General features: G+C 45.2%; 1 protein-coding gene across 7 annotated transcripts in view; it reads right to left on the bottom strand.

Annotated features, from left to right (window-relative positions):
- Window positions 1–17,273, bottom strand: part of SLC38A1 (solute carrier family 38 member 1) — a 71,155-nt gene extending 53,882 nt beyond the window's left edge. For 2 of the 7 annotated variants that reach the window (XR_006337571.1, XM_043886268.1), the window contains exons 1-2: window positions 16,216–16,446; window positions 3,734–3,849 (exon numbers count right to left, since the gene is read on the bottom strand). The gene's annotated coding sequence lies outside the window, so the exon portion shown is untranslated. Of the gene's footprint in view, window positions 1–3,733; window positions 3,850–16,215; window positions 16,447–16,480; window positions 16,791–16,810 lie in introns of those variants that run through there. The other 5 variants (XM_043886313.1, XM_043886273.1, XM_043886305.1 and 2 more) reach the window with 5 other exon arrangements.
- Between the last annotated feature and the right edge of the window lie 515 nt (window positions 17,274–17,788).

Below are 17,788 nucleotides of genomic sequence, written 5' to 3'. Positions count from 1 at the left end.
GTAAAGAATCCACCTGCCAATGCAGAAGACACAGAGGATGAGAGTTCCATCCCTCAGTTGGGAAGATCCCCTGGAGGAGGAAATGGCAGCTCACTCCAGTATTCTTGCCTGGGCAAATCCATGGACAGAGGAGCCTGGCAGGCTATAGTCCATAGGGTCACAAAGAGTCAGACACAAAGAGTCAGACATAAGTCAGGCTTAGCAACTGAGCACTATCACTACAGAGTTTCAGACACATAGCATCACAAATCAAAAAGCAGGTGGCCACAGAGGTGTGGTACTGTGATTTATCATAAAGTGAAAGTCACTCAGTCATGTCTGACTCGATAGTCCATGGGGTTACAAAGAGTCAGACATGACTGAGTGACTTTCACTTTCCCTTCTCCAGGAGATCTTCCCAACCCAGGGATTGAACTCAGGTCTCCCACATGGCAGGTGGATTCTTTACCAGCTGAGCCACAAGGGAAGCCCAAGAATACTGGAGTGGGTAGCCTATCCCTTTTCCAGCGGATCTTCCCAACCCAGGAATCAAACCAGGGTCTCCTGCATTGCAGATGGATTCTTTACCAACTGAGCTATCAGGGAAGCCCCGATTTGTTATAAAGAATACATATTTGGTCTTTGTTCCTACTTCTGGCTCACAGCTCACCAAACCCTTAGAGCTCAGATAGTTAAGAATCTGCCTGCAATGAGGAAGACCCAGGTTCGATCCCAGGGTCAGGAAGATCTCCTGGAGAAGTGAATGGCAACCCATTCCAGTATTCTTGCCTGGAGAGTTAATGGACAAAGGAGCCTGGCGGGCTATAGCCCATGCAGTTGCATAGAGTTGGCCATGACTGAGCGACTTACACACACTGTAAGAGTGATAAATGTCTTTTATTATGTTTATGAGACAACTCTGGGAAAGCACCTAAGGATGGGGGCTGGCAGCCAGTGGAGTCAAACAGCTGATTAGAGAACTTTAATATTCAGTCCCATCCATGATTTCTGGGGAGAGGAGAGAACTTGAATCAATCACTCATGGCCAATGAGTTCAATGATGCCTATGTAATGAAGCTGCGAAAAAAAATTAATAAAGGAGGTTCAAAGAGTATCCATACTAGGGACCCAGAACTCCCCCACGTCCTGGACCTCACACTCCACAAGGAGAGCAGCTCTTTTGTTGAGGACCTCGCCACTGTACCTCTACATTTGGCTGTTGGTCTGTATCCTTTCGGGCTTCCCTGGTGGCTCAGCTGGTAAAGAATCTGCCTGCAATGTGGGAGACCTGGGTTCGATCCCTGGGTTGGGAAGATCCCCTGGAGAAGGGAAAGGCTACTCACTCCAGTACTCAGGCCTGGAGAATTCCATGGACTGTGTAGTCCATGGGTCCATGGGTCCCAAGGAGTCAGACACCACTGAGTGACTTTCACTTTCCCTTCACTTGTATCCTTTGATATCCTTTGTAACAAATGGGTAATGTAGTGAGTAAACAGGTTTTCCTGAGTTCTGTGAGCTGTTTTGGAAGATTAATGGAACCCAACGAGGTCATGAAAACCTCTGATTTATGGCCAGTCAGGAGCACAGGTAACAACTCAGACTTGTGATGGTGTCTGAAGTGGAGGGCAGTCTCATGGGATGGAGACCTTTGACCTGTAGAATCTCATTCTATCTACTGGTAGATAATGTCAGAATCGGGTCGACAACTGTTGGTATGGGGAAGCCTACACACACACACACCCATGCACAAGCACATGCTGGTACTGGGTCCAGGAACCCTTTCAAGAGGGAAATGCAACTTCCAAAGTCAGGCCTGTAAAGGTATGGGAGCCTCACTTGGATAATCTCAGTGAGGTGACGGGGACCAAGGGATGAAGCAGAATGTCATGACATTTTTTTTTTTCACCTCCAATGGTAAACCCCCTTGGATGATGTTTTGATATTTTGTCTGACCCTGAATTCCACAACTGTAACCTAGTTAAGAGTGAAAACTCCAATGTGCCCGTGTAAGCATCCTACAATACCCAGGAAGTATTTTGCTAACTGATAATATTTTCTGGACCCTCAGAAAAAAGTACCCTGGAATGATAATTCTTCAAGAATTTCTTTCTTCTCTTCCCAACAGCTGGGCCACACATTACTCCTTTTCATTCACACATTTAGAACACAACTTCCCTGGTTCCAGGATCCTTTAAAGCTTCCACAAGATAAATACTAATACCTCGGGTTCCAGAAGGCTCACCCTTTCTGCAGAGCAGGGCCTCTTCTGGAAACCAGGATGCAGGGACAAGAGACCGAAGCTCCTTGAGCTCCTCATCTAAAGCCAACCTGGCAGCTCGGAGTTGATTCTTCCAGCCAGGGTGGCAGTGCTGGAGCTTGGGCCATGACTAATCGCTCTTAGTGCCTTCACAGAGCAGCAATGTCTACAGCCTGTCTTTTCTTTGCAAGAGCTGAAGTGCATTAAAAAGGCTAAAGCCCCCATCACACCTTGGCCCCCCTCTAAAGCAAGCCACACAAGTGGACTGGACTGGGTCATTCCTAGGAGTCTTGCCACCCTGGCTCTCACCTAAATGATGCCCTCAGAGGCTACTGAAGCGATCCTGCAGGGCTTCTAGAAAGTTCACTCAGTGGATGGAGTTTCAAATCTGGGCTAAGGAGTCCTTTTCCCTCCGTAAACTTGTAGCAAATAGGGTACTAGACAAAAAATTTCTAAGGAGAGGAGAAAGTGACTAACAACAGATTTGGGTCTACCATTTGTATTCAAACTTTTATATTAATATACATGTGTGTATACAAATATATACTATGTACACACACACGCGCGCTCGCGCACGTGCAATGGACAAAAGAGGAAAAGAACAGAAAGAAAAGATGAAGTTCTGGCCACTAAAATGATGTCAGTATGAGGCAAATGCCAGTGCTCAGTTAATCGCATAGGATACATTTATTTTTGCCTTTGGCTTAAAGAGAAATTTACTTTTTCACAGTTCCAGAAGTCCAAAATCAGGTGCTGCCAAGTTTGGTTTCTCCTGAGGCCTCTCTCCTTGCCTTATAGATTCTTCTTACTCTGTCCTCACATAGTTTTTTGCCAGTCTCTCCTTTGTCTATGTTGTAATCTCCTATATATTTTTTTAAGAAGAAATTTTTATTGTTGTGAAATAGCCTATCTGAATCTAACTTATTCTTGAAAACAAAAACTGGAAAAATGTGGAAAAGTAACAAAATTCGTGACATTTGTCACTAAAAAAGTTAAGGTCATACTTAGAAAATACTACCCATTCAATTTATCGTATATTTACTGAGTGCTAGGTGATGCAAGGATTTTAAAAGCTTGAAAAGGTCAAATTCAGAGATCTGAGGCAGTTTCACAGAAAAGTCACATTTGAACTGGCTCTTGAAAAAGGAAAAAAAAAAGTCCTGGTTCTAGAGCTAATATATACCCATTGCAGAATCTTTAGAACAAACATTGTACAAGAAACCCAACACCCAAAATGGGCCACTGTTAAAGTTTAATGTGCTTCTTTTCTCCTTTTTCTTTTCCTTTCTTTCTTCCTTTTTAGCTTTTATTAACTTTGGAATTTTAGTGTTTTTAGTCTATTGTTTTTCATGTAATACTACATAGTACACATTTGAAGAATAGACATGTTTTTTAAAAAATATGTTAGTTCCATATTAATAAATAATATAAGTGTAGAAAAATGAGAAATACAAGCTTGCAAATGAAGGAAAAAACAAATGAAAAGAAAAAAATCACCTGTTATCTCAGCAAGCAGAGATGATCACTGTACATATATATTGGAGCATGAGCTCCAGGGGTTTTCTATGCACACAGATATAGTGCCTGGCACACAGTAGACCCTTGATAAGTATCTGTTAAATGAAAAGAATGAGTACAGATTTTTTAAAAATATGTATACATTTACAAAAACGGAAATCATACCATAAGGTTTTTAAGACTTTTTTTCACTTAACAAGATACAGTCTCCCATCCTGAGTCATGTCCATGACATCGTTCTACATCATTACTGAAAATGCTCCTTCACCGCTTGACTGTGCCATGAATTGACATCCAGCCTGCTGCGGCTGGCCAGTCACAGCGGCCCTAAGCTGAGACTTCTCAATGAAGGGGAACGTGGCCAACGACAGAGAGACAGGAAGAGCAGGTCAAGTTTAAGAAACAAAAGAATTATAGTTTCACTGAAGGACAGAAGCAATTATCAGACTGTACAGTTAATTGTAAGACTGGATGAGACCATCACGTGAAGATCTTGATGTTAATCTAACTACAATGACGATCCCCCAGCGTCTATAACAGGTTACAAATGACAGTTTACTAAGCACAGAACATTTCTGATCCTTCACCACAATCTTTAGAGATATTCTTAAGAAGCAGTATTATCTTGGTATGCTTATTGATACATTTTACTAATAGTACCCATGTAAAAAACATAAACTTCTCTACTCTTCATGGTGATACGTATCAAAGAAGAGGATATACAGAGAATTTAACATTGCTTACAGGCTTCCTTGGTAGCTCAGCTGGTAAAGAATCTGCCTGCAATGCAGGAAATCTCGGTTCGATTCCTGGGTCAGGAAGATCCCCTAGAGAAGGGGATCCCACTCCAGTATTCTTAGGCTTCCCTGGTGGCTTAGATGGTAAAGAATTCACCTGCAGTGTGGGAGACCTGGGTTTGATCCCTGGATTAGGAAGATTCCCTGGAGAGGGGCATGGCAACCCACTCCAGTATTCTTGCCTGGAGAATCCCCATAGACAGAGGAGCCTGGTGGACTGCAGTCCATGGGGGTCACAAAAAGTTGGACATGACTGAGGACTAAGCACATACAGACTACTGAAACAAGCAAGACCTTTTCATATAAAGTAACAATAATAAAATATTTGCATGATAGAGACCAAACTGTACAGCAAAACAAAGAATAAATTCAGAAAGATTTCAGAGACATACATATGTACAAGGAAAGAAGGAAGGAAGGAAGTTGGAGCCTGGAGCAATCAGGTAAGATTTTATAGTTAGGATATGAACTATGCTTAGAAATAGGATTTAGACTGGTGTAGGGAAGGCATTCCTTGCAGTAGAAACAGCACAGACAAAGACATGGTGGCCAAGTGTGCACAGAACACCCATTCAGATGAGTCTAGCTGAAGCAGAGAGATCAAAGAACACATTCCTGAGTAAGAAGAGGTTATACTGGTTTGGTAAAAGCTGGCTAAAAATTGTAGAGAGGAAACTAAACCAAAGAATATACTATAATTTAAACATTGCCCAAAATTACTTTGGGGGATAAATAAGCAAAAATACATTTAGATTCCACTAACAGAAAGCAAAATTGGTAGAATCTAAATCCTCTCTAGAAGCATAGCTGCAAATGGAATGTGGGAAATGTAGTTTTCAATTTTTCATCCTCTGCAGAACTGGACTAGAAAGAAGTGGAAACAAATACTGACTGGGCCAATCTGTCACAAAGTGTCTTAGCAACTGAAATTTTATTTTTGCTTATTAATCCCCCAAATTGGAAGGAAAGTTATGACCAACCTAGACAGCATATTAAAAAGCAGAGACATTACTTTGCCAACAAAGGTCCGTCTAGTCAAGGCTATGGTTTTTCCAGTAGTAATGTATAGATGTGAGAGTTGGACCATAAAGAAAGCTGAGCGCCAAAGAATTGATGCTTTTGAACTGTGGTGTTGGAGAAGACTCTTGACAGTCCCTTGGACTGCAAGGCAATCCAACCAGTACATCCTAAAGGAGATGAGTCCTGAGTGTTCATTGAAGGATCGATGTTGAAGCTGAAACTCTAATACTTTGGCCACCTCATGCGAAGAACTGACTCATCTGAAAAGACCCTGATGTTGGGAAAGATTGAAGGCAGGAGGAGAAGGGGACAACAGAGGATGAGATGGTTGGATGGCATCACTGACTCAATGGACATGAGTTTGAGTAAACTCCGGGAGTTGGTGACGGACAGGGAGGCCTGGCGAGCTGCAGTCCATGGGGTTGCAAAGAGTCAAACATGACTGAGCGACTGAACTGAACTGAACTAATCCCCCAATCTACTGATTAGCAAGGTGGGATTTCCAGATGGCTTAAACAGTAAAGAATTTGCCTGTAAATGCGGGAGATCCAGGTTCAATCCCTAGGTCAGGAAGACTCCCTGGAGTAGGGAGTGGCAACCCACTCCTATTTTTGCTTGGGAAATCCCATGGACAGAGGAGCCTGGCGGACTACAGCCTATAAGGTCACAAAGAATTGGACACAACTGAAGTGACTTAGCACTCACACAACAGAGAGCAAAGTAGTGGGGACCAGGAACCCATTTTGCTGGTACAATTTTAGCAGGTGCTGCAGACACCTCTGCAGCCAACAACTATGGTGGTGAATTCCTGACCATCAGATTTGGCCTCAGTGATGTGTTCCCGGAGGATGCAGTTCAAACAATGAGAAGCTGGCTTCCTGATGGAGGCATAAGAGAAGACCTTTAGGCGAGCTGAGTGGTGGTACTCTGTGTTTATTCCTAGAGACTGAGCCCAAAGCCTGGTCTGCCATCTTTTCTAGCAATTTTACAGGCTTTAATTCCCTGTATTTGATCCCTTTTGCTTAACATACAAGAGATCTCTGTTTATATGCAGTTAAACCCTGCCTGATATTTTTAATTTTATTTTTTTCAACCTCTGAAATTTTTTATTATGAGAACTTTTAAACATATATAAAAGTGAACAGAACATAATAATGAACCCCCATGTAGCAACTTCCATAATGATCATTTCAGGCCAATCTTGTTGGAAGTTTTACTCCCAGCATCACCTAGAATTATTTTACAAAACATCCCACATATCATCTGTAAATATTTCAATACATATTTCTAAAAAGTCAGATCCATTTTAAAAACAATACCACCATATCACAATCACGTCTAAAACATAACAAGAATTCCTAAATGACACTAAATAGCCAGTCATGCATATGTGTTAAGTCACTTCAGTCATGTCCGATTCTGGAACCCTATGTACTATAGCCCGCCAGGCTCCTTTGTTCATGGGATTCTCCAGGCAAGAATACTGAGGTGGGTTGCCACGCCTTCCTCCAGGGGATCTTCCCTGACCCAGGGATCAAACCTGAGTCTTTCATCTCCTACGTTGGCAGGCAGGTTCTTTACCACCAGCACCACCTGGGAAGCCAAATATCCAGTCAAGTACACTTAACTTCAAAACTGCTATGAATGACTATTGGTGATGAAGAAGATGATCACACCTCTCCTAGTTCAGCTCCTGGGAATGAATTATGACAGCTAGGTCAGTGGTTTTGAGAATGTGTTAGGTATAAGGCCAGTTATGGTTCTGTCTTCCTGAAAACTCTTCCCACGACATCTCTTCCAACAACCAACTGAGTCTATTTACATACTGGGGGTCCCTGGCTCACCGGACTCTCAGATGGCAATAATATGATCTATGAGCTGCTTCACTATATTTCAAAAGGCCTCAAACAGGCTAACCAGGTTAATTAAAATGCCATGAGTCCTTACTTTTGGCAAGACTGCCTTAACTTGGTGTGAGAGTCCTAGATTCTGACTGGCAATGTTACATATCTTAGAGTAACAAAAGTGAGAAGTGAATTAATATAATTCAAGTTATAGTCAAAACTCGCTAAACAGTATGCTTAAGATTCAGCTGTTGCACTGCATATAAATTACACTGCAACTAAAATAAAAACTTAAAGTGTATACAATCTTTGAAAGCCCAGGGTCCTCGGGAGGCGGGGAATGACCTCTGGTATGAAAGACTGGGATCCAGTAAGCAGTCTCAGAAGAGAAGGTGTTTTCTCTCCTCTTACTCAAAACTCATGACTTAGCCAGTGCTCCTGGCCTCAGCGCCGCTAGGACCTGGCCTCCCACTCTCCCTCTGCTGACTCCCCCAACTTCTGTCAATCACACTTAGCTCCATATTTGAAAAGTGACTTTGAACAACCAGCCTGCTCCTGTCTCTACTGCCAACAGTCTAAACAACTTGTCCCTGTTCTCATCACTCCCTTGAACCCTGGTTCCACTGGCAAATCCTGGCTCCACCCCTCAGGAGCTGTGCTGACTCTGGGCCAGGAGGTTAACATCTCTTTGCCTCAGTTTTCTCATCTGTAAAATGGAGATAAAGCAGTACCTACCTCGAAGACTCGCTACAAAGCTTCCACAACTGGGTCCGTGCCTGCCCTGGTTCTGGTAAGCGAGGGCGACTGTCATGCTACTATTGCTACCTCTTTCTAATCAAGGCAAGTGGCCTTTTCTCAGTTCTCAACCTGGGCAGGAGGGACACTATTTCCTGACCCCTCACTACCTTGCTTCTTACTGCATCTGCAAGCATCCGCATTCTCAGAGGAACTGTTTCCAGCCCCCACTGCCAGTTCCTGTCCTCCTCCCATCCTCTGTGCTCTGGGTGGGGGCCGCCCTACCCCACCCCCCTTCCCTCCACACACTCCAAACTCTTTCCTTTCTAAGTTTCAAGCCTGAAGTGTCAGTCTTCATCCCACAAGGGCGTCTTTCAGATCTCTTTCCCCCAGGCCTTTTCGTTTTACAAAACTAGAATTCCTCTAGAAATTAGGAGATAGGATCTCTGTCATACTTACCACTTGCTGATGGGCACGTCACTTAACATGCCATGTATTTCTTTATCTGTAAACTGAGAAAGCTGGAGGAGAGAGACAATCTCTCAAGTTCCCTCCTCCTGCTCACAAAAATTTTCACAAATTCTTTTCAGACCCCAGCCGTCTGGGAGACCTCTTCACATGAATGTGTGTCATGACCTCCAACTCCACATGCCCCACTGAACAAACCATCTGACCTCACACATCAGCGTTTCTATTTCTGTTCACGATAACGTTGGTTCCCCTCATCACTCAGACTTGGAACCCAGGTATCTAATCAGTCTCTGAGTCCTATCAACATTTCAAACCATCTCTTCCTTCCTCTTGTTCCTTCTGGCTCCACAATCGTACCCTGGCTGGTTGCTTCCCCCGTGCTGCCTACTGAGCCCAACCTACTCCATTTACAGATGCAGATTCTTCCTGAAAATCCATGTCTTGCGAATCTCCTTGCCAATCCTAAGTGTTTCTACTAGTCGAATCCCTGGAACAGCAAATTCAAAGCCAAGATTGCCCTTAACTCTTCTTTATCCCCTTAATATCTATTTATTTATTTGGCTGTGCTGGGTCTTAGATGCAGCATGTGGGATCTAGTTTCCTGACCAGGTATGGAGTTCAGGCCTCCTGCATTGGGAGCATGGAGTCTCAGCCACTGGACCTCCAGGAAAGTCCCCTCTTAACTCTTTAAATTTCTCTCCCAGGATGTTCCTTCTGAACCTTTCACTTCTGTAATGGATCTGCTTTGCAGTTTTCAGCTTTCCTCCCACTGCCCCCCACCTTGGCCCTGAACATACTTCTCAGCCACTTCCTTTCCCATTGAGCCTGTGCCCACTGAGGTATATTTCTTTCAAAAAGCCCAGCTTGCTGGCTGGTGTGGTTTTTTTTCTTTAAAGATTATTTCAAGCCAGCCTTCTTTGTAAGGTCTTCCTCCAAAGACCAACTTGTGATTATTTACCTGGGATGACTTCTCATAGCACTTCTGTATATTCATTGGATTAAAGGAAGGGGTCTTATATGTGTTCATGATCTCTTTATGGAGTTATCCTCTTTCCTAATTACATTCTGAACTTCTCGAGGACAGGGAGCACAGACCTCTTAGCTCCCTAATACACAGTGATAGTAAAAATGTTAACAATAATGATGACTAAACTGATCATCTGCCTTCAGACAATATAGCACAATCCTCACAAATTTCTCAGGAAAACAAAACAAAGATGAGAAGTTAAAAGAAGCAACATGTACAGCTGCTCCGCATAGTTTTCATTAACTCTGCCACATTATTTTACATTTGATCTGAGCATGTACAAAGTATGTGATAATATATTTAAAATTGTCAAGTACTATATTAATGAAAGGTATCTATCATTAACAACCCAGTCACTATGGCTGGAATATTTAAGAATTCTTGGTATGATTTCTACAAGCCCACAGAAAGGGTTATATTAAAGTAGTGGTTCTCAACTAGGGACCATTTAGGCCCCCGCCCTCAATGGACATTGGCCATGCCTGGAGACGTTTTGGGCAGTCACAAGTGAGAGGGTATTGTAGGCTTCTAGCGGACAGAGATCAGAGGTGCTGCTAAACATCATACAATGCACAGGACAGCTATTCACATCAAAGCCTTATCTGGCCCCAAAGGCCAGAGCCCTGGGGATGAGAAGCCCTGTGTTACAGGGAGCTCTCAGGGCAATAAGGACTGACCACTCCTGCGTGGGGCAAAGAGGAACAGCTCACTTCCTTGTAATGATGGACCCTTGGTCCTGTCGTTTATAGTATCCCAACAACTACTCCACAAGAACTCTGTTCAGGTTCCTAGATGATGTTATATTTTTATTTTTGTATTTAACTACTTCATTTTATTAGAAAATATTTGACTCGGTAATACATGTACACGGTACAGCCTTCATAAAGGACAAAGGCGTCCACAGTGAAGAAAAGCCTCCTTCAGTGCTGTGCTGTGGGCTCAGTCCTGTCCAACTCTGAGACTCCATGGACGGTAGCCCGCCAGGCTCTTCTGTCCATGGAATTTTCCAGGCAATAATACTGGAGTGGGTTGCCATTTCCTACTCCAGAGCCTTTACTGCCTATCCCCCCAAAAGTTCCCTCCCATGTTTTCTTCTATAACTTTCACAATTTTATTTTTTACATTAAAATCTTTGACTCATCTAGATGGATTTTTCAAATGTCTCTTATCAACATGCCCAGCCTAAGATGTCTAGGAGTTAACCTTCCCATTCAGATGTTCTGGAATTATTCTGATTTCTCAAAGAGAGAACATACTAATCAACTTTAGAAGTTAATGAAGTTAACCTGCAACTCTGGATACAGGAGGACAGATTGTATTGTATATTACATTTAAAACTTTAACTTTAATTAGAACAGTGAGTGTCTTTGAGCAGTGTGAATACACAAAAGTAAAAATCTTTCTCATCAACTGAAAATTAATAGATTTAAGTAATTATGTACAGAGTTCAAAAACAGTCTCAAATATATTCCCATAACCTTTGAGAAAGTCTCTTTCTCTGCACATGTACTTTTTGCTCTAGTAATACCTCTGATCGAGAATTACTCCTGGACTAAAAACAATGAATGGTAACTTTTTTTTTTCAGTTCTAGCTAACTCCTGGAGAAGGAAATGGCAACCCACTCCAGTATTCTTGCCTGGAAAATCCCATGGACTGAGGAGCCTGGTCGGCTACAGTCCACGTGGTCGCAAAGAGTCGGACACGACTGAGCGACGTCACTTCACTTAGCTAACTCCAAATAAAATACTCTAGGAAAAATAGAAATCATGACAAACTGAAAGCACCAGAGAGTGGTGCATGTAAAGGGGATCACTTATAAACATTTAAAAATATACCTTTATTTGAAAAGAGAAAATATAATAAAACACCATAATTCATACTAAATGATGTTACAGTCTTTGAACAAGCTTTTTTTCTTTTTGGACTTTTTCTCAGAGAGAATGTGAAGTTTGGATTAATGGATGCACTCTCAAAGATCTCTCTTGGTTCTAAAATCCTCTGGACTTATCATTCTATATGCTGTTTCTTAATGGATCACCTTCAGAGATAAGAAGGGCTTGTAGACAAGTCTTTTGAATGGGTGACTCAGACTAGTAGTCCTCAATTCTAACTACACATAGAAATCACCTTGGGAGCTTTGGAAAAATAACAGTGATAACATGCCCCCTAACACACACCAGTTTCTGATTCAGTTCATCTAGAATGGAATCTAAGCATGGATATTTTAAATGCTTTGAGAAGATTCTAATGTGTTGCCAATATTAAGATCTGCAGATTATATTAAAAGCTAAAAACAAATGTAGCTGGAGCCCAAGTAGGTAAGACAAATGAGCAAAGCAGATTGGGTACAAGAAACTGGGGAACATGTGTCTCATCTATTTCAGTAAAAATAAGACAGATCTTTTTATTTCTTTTCAAGAAATGCCAGAAATCAAGTTTTAAGTGAAATTCAGATACTTAAATGTTGACAACTAATTCCAAACAATTTTAAGAGAACAAGTCCTACAAAATACACCCACAGGTTTCACTTGGTTCTATAGTCACCAACATAATAAAACCAGTTCAATAAATCAAGCCCAACTTTTCCTCTGTGCTCTGTCCTGCCATTCTCCCAACTCAAAGCCACCTCCTCCCAGACCTCAGGCCATAAACTCTCCCTTTCCTTTTCCTTTCCATTGTTCCCTTCTTTTCCAATCTTCTTTGTCTTGTATCACTCCTAAGAGATGGAAACTGAGATCCACACATTAAATCTTTATGTTGCCCTGGCTGCATCACTCTGACGGGCTTCTTTACCTGGGAAAATTCAAGTCATAAATTGTAACCAGAGGCTGTGACTCCATCATGTCAACAACCAGTTGGTTTCGTGAAGTCAGGGAAAAAGCCAATCAAGCTCATAACTTCATATTACCAAGAGGTTTAAACAAACGATATATGGAAGTCGTCATTTAATTTCTGCTTTTGTTTGGCTTGTTTTGAAATCTAAATCACTTACAAAAATTACTCTGGTGTTGTTTTTAAAAAATTCCCGTCTGAGCTCTATGCCAGGCCAACTAAATCTGAATCTCTGGAAATGGAGTCTGGGCATTGGTAGCTTTTAAAAGACTTTAGGTGAATCTGGTGTGAAGCCTGCTTTGAGAATCATTAATCTTGACCTATCTCCTAAACCTGCAGATTAGCAGAGTTTGAAGATACACTATGGCATTACCTGAGGCAGAGTTCCTTGACAGCAACCTGGGTGCTTGCAAAGTTTACCCAAACCATGGTACTCTCCTATCACTGGATTCCTTTATGTTTAGTAGGTAACCCTAACACACAGGTGGTGAGCTGAAAACCAATGACTAAAATGCGATCAACTTCCAGATATAAGCTTTTTAAAAAGACTCAATTTAGGGCCATTGTTATAAGGTGTCCTTCTCTAAAGTTTATGATGCTAATTGGATTTCACTTCCTTCTATGCACTTGCCTCCCCCACCTCCATACTACCTTTCATAGATGCACATTCACCCAGAGACTGAAAAGTTTCAGGTAGTTTCCATTAAGACATTTTCAGAAAAATATTTTTAAATGATTAAATATTCATTGAACAATAGAGGTAAGGGGAACTTTCCTGATCAACTTCCCCTACCTCCTCTGATAGATGAGAAACCTGAAGTCTCTTTTAATTCAATACCTATGGAGCACTAACAGTGTGCCAAGCTCTTCACATCTGTTATTCTCATTAACCTTTCAGGACAACTCAATAAGTACTACTATCATCACCACCATCACTACCATTTAACAAATTGGGGGGGGGGGGGGGTGGAACTGAGGCTCAGAGATGCTAAACAGTTTGCCCAAGGTGTCTAGGCTGGTTAAGTTGAGACTGGGCATTTACATTTGACTCAAAGTATCTGTCCTTACTTCACCTTCCATCACCTGGACTGATAGTGCAAAATGTGAAAGATAAATATGAAAAGGCTAGGAGGTGATCAGTGAACACTTATTTGAAGAGGCAGAAAGTGGCATTTGGGCTAAGCCTTTTACAAATATACAGCATTTCAGCAGGCATTCCAGTTGGGATCAGGATCAATACTGAGGCAGAAAGTGACAGGGAGGACATAGGGTGAACTGGGAGAAAGTGATAGAAAGAGGTGAGGAACAGATTGTGGAAGGTCCCAGGTGTCTGACTAAGGAATTTAGACTTTAACTGTAGGCAACTGATTTTGAAAACCAGAGGTTTTTGAAAACCACTGAAGGTTTTCAAAAGACAGATTAGTTAAAAATTAGTTTTAAAAATACAGGGCCCATGGAAGTGTTGAGACTGAATTAGGGGAGCAGAGCTTGATACCAAGGAGACCAACTAGAAGCCCATTACACCTCCTCTGCTGGCTACTTCACTCTTTACCCTTCACTGCACTTGCATCTGCTCCCCTGAGTGCTGGTTTCTTCAAGGCACCTCCATGTCTGTTTCACCATTTCTGAATTACAATAAACTCCTTAAACTGCCCTGTCTAAATCAAGTGATAGAGACCTGAACCTGGGCAATGGGAATGGAGATGAAAAGACAGGTTTATGAGTCATTTGCAGGTTCATGGTAACTGCTCAGAAACAGAGAGAAGGTAAGAGAGAAGAAGGAGAGAAAGAGACTCCAACGCTTCAACTTAGCAGAGGAACAAATAATGAGGTCTAGAAACAAAGGGATGGTCAACAGTAGCAATAAGTGGTGAACAAGATGTTTTGACTAAGATCTCAATCCAACAGGCATTTTTTTAAGCAGTTATTCTGTGCTGGGCACTAGGGAAAAAACCGTAAGACTAATTTTGCCCTCATGCATCATCCAGAGACAGAAAAACAGTCTAGCAATAATCAGGTGCCTGGTCTCTTAGTCTCAGGACAAATGTACCCTCATACAAAGATCCACCTAGAGGGTCATCTATCTCAGGCATCAGCCTTCCTCACAAGATTTCATCTGGTTTTATTTGTTCACTGCAAGAACAAATCTCCAACATTCATTTATAGATGTATTTATTGTCTGTTTCCCCCCAGGAGAAGGGACATCTCACAGAAACAGCAACTTTACCTTGCAGTTGCTAACTGCCACATAAACTCTCAGCAGGAAACACTCACTGAATATGTTCAGGGGGAAAAAAGCGAATTCACCTCATCAAGGTTAAAATCTCAAGCCAAACCAGGTGAGTTTCCTGATGTCTAAGGAACTACTTAGAGAACTGAATAACTCTAAGGAGAAAAGCCAATTTGAGGTTGGGGCCCAAACTGAAATCCAGGGGGCCTACCATGGATCAGAGCCCTGACTTGGCTGATAGATTTCAGGAATACCCAGCCGGCGAGAGATTCATTTAACAATGAGGCCAGCCAGCCACCTAGCTCAGGTTTTATTTCCGTCGTCGTTCTGACGTCAGAAAAAGCACGAGTTGCCGCAGTTTCTTCTATCAAGGTGACAAATTACAGTCTTGTTGGGCCCTGGAGTCTGCAAACGATGGATTTATTTTCTCCTTCCCCTTATATTAAAAAGTCTTAGACCTACGGCAGAGATGTCAGATCCTTTTCCAAACGCAAATAAATACGGTTTCCTAGCGCTCGGGTCTTTTTCAACTCATGAAATACATCACCAGGGATTCGTCGGCGAAAGTATGTGATCCTGGTGGCAATTAGGTTTTCACCGGAGAACCAGAGCAATAAAAACCCGGTCAGACACAAAGGACTCTCAATTGTAGCACCAACTTCCCAAGCCGAAAGCAGCCTACGAAAGGCACCAGCCAAACGCCGTTACCGCGAAGTTCCTTTTGCCGCCATATGTATACTTGTACCTTCTAACTACAATTCAGTCCAAACCCAGGGCTGGGCACTTCCACAGGGAAGCGGCGCCCAGGCAGCGCTGGAGCCTGGGGGTACCAGTGGGTGCTGAAGCTCCGGGAGGGGAATGACGGTAGTGGGAGCGTGCACCGGGGCGAAGGAGCACTTTCCTTCGGGCACCCGCCCGGCGAGGTTAAAGGACTATCGTGGTAACATTTAGGGACGCGAGGGTGATTCGGGGGTCGGGGGAAGAAGTGGGAGTGCTGGGGAGGACCCTCGGCCCCCGAGCCCCGCGCAATCGGTGCCCTTTTGTTCGCCAGCTCCAGCGGCTCCCAGCCTTCAGAACCGCACTTCCCTCTTCTCTCCTTCCTTGGGGAAAGAAGCTCTTTGGGGCGGGAAAGGGCAGTGAGTCACTGCCAGCATCCCTTAACAACCCCCTCATCCCCCGTCCCCCAACCTCACAGCCCGCATCCTCTCTGTTACGGAGAGCCGGGCAGAGCTCGAGAAGGGCCGGCGAGCGTGTTCCTGTTTACTCGGGCTCCGCGGCCAGTCCCCGAGACCCAGCCGGCCGCACACTCAACGCCGGGGACATCACATGCCTTCCCTGGGGCTCCTAAGACACAGCAAATTCCCCACAAATGCCCAGCACTCAACCACTCCTCGGGAATGCAGGGCAGCCCTCACCTCGGCGCGCGCTCTAGACCCGCGTGGTCCCTAACCCGCGAATGATTTAACCATATCTGGCACCACAATCTCCCACTAAGAAAACAGACCCCAAAAGTAAGCCGCAGGCCACGCAGTGCTGAAACCAGGGGCTCCGCGCCTCTTTACACTGTCGCAGGCGGTCAGCAGAACCGTGGATCAGACTTTTCTCCTGGTAAAAGCAAAATCCGAACGCATCCGGCTCAGCCGCGCACTCCTTCCTTTCACGCTCGCAGAGATGACTTCTACGTTACCGCCTCCTCTCACATCTAAAACGTCCCTTTCCTCCCCACCGCTGCTCCCTCAGCTCTCCCTAGGAACAGGAAATCCTCTTACCTCCAGCAAAAAAAAAAAAAAAAAACAACGGGGGAAAAGTGGTATCCGCCCTTCCCGGATTTTCCCCCAGCCTTGCGGTGTCCTTTGTGTCAAGGTCTGGCTGCCTTGGCGGATGAAAGGTGCCCTCCGTCAGCGAGGGCTGGGCGGGGAGGCTCGGCGTGGCGTGGCGGATTTCCGAGGAAGGTGAAGGGCGGCGACCTTCTGGCGGAGCGGCGTGCCGCCCCAGCCCGCGCACTCCTGGCTCTCCTCCTCCTTTCGGGGACGATTGCATCAGAAGCTCCCCCCACCAGCAACCCTTACCCACGCGGTGCTCGCCAGCCTCGCACTTACATCCGCTCGCTCGGCCGCAGAGGGTCGCGAGTCAAATCACAGTCATTCTCCTACTGGGGGACGCGTCGCCCTTGCGCATCCATGGCTCGCGATGGTTTAGCTGTTCCGGCTAATCATCCGCGTCTCGCGTGCCGTCGCCTCCCCTCCTGCGCGTCCGCTCTTTAACCGAAGCTGCGTGTCACTGAGCGGTGCCCGTCACATGGTGTCTCTTGCCTAGGCGGCCGCCCCTGGCTGCCTCCTTGTCGCCGTCCGCCGAGGATGCGGCGACCGCGGCCGGCGGAGGTTGAGCATCGGAAAGAGAGAGGGAGAGAGGGAGCGAGGGAGGGGTTGCGGGGCGCGGGAGCGCCGGCGGTAGCACCGGGAGCTGAGTGTGCTCGCAGCCTGGACACCTGCTCCACGCCCTCCAGGTGCCCTGCGGCGAGCCCAGAGCCCAGCTGCAGCGGTGGCCGGAGACTGGCAGCCCTCGGAGATGGAGGGGGGAGGGGGCTTGGAGGGCACGGAAGGAGGCGAGGAGGGCTGTGCGATGGGGGGCTGGGGGTGCACTGGGGGTACGCCGGGGCCGGGCCGGGGCGCGTGAGCGAGGGGAGTTGCATTGTGGGAAGGGCGCCGCGTGAGGATGGCCGCGGGAGTGGCTGCTCGGCTCACAGCCCTGCCGGTGGCGTGGGAGCCGCTAGCAGCGAGGGAGCGGCGTTGGAGGCTCCCTAAGGACCGCGCAGAGGAGGTCGGGGTCGGCGGGGAGCGCGGGCACCTCTGGAGAGCCTTTGTCCGTCACCCGCAGTGGGAGGCACCTCCCCTCTTCCGGATCCAGCGCCCGCAGTCCCGGCCAGCCCCTACCCCGAGATCTATGCTGAGGGGCTCTGTTGAGGGGACTGGGTAGCTTTGCTGAGCTGGGGCGCGCTATGGACTAGGGGGGAGACCCCACGTGATCGAGCCCCGGGCGTGGTGCGTCGGGGGTCAAGAAGCCGGGCGCTGGAAGTC

This window comes from Cervus elaphus, chromosome 3 (assembly GCF_910594005.1).
Source record: "Cervus elaphus chromosome 3, mCerEla1.1, whole genome shotgun sequence".
Classification (NCBI taxonomy): domain Eukaryota; kingdom Metazoa; phylum Chordata; class Mammalia; order Artiodactyla; family Cervidae; genus Cervus; species Cervus elaphus.
Note: the sequence above shows the minus strand (reverse complement) of the source record. Positions and strands in the feature narration are given on the sequence as shown.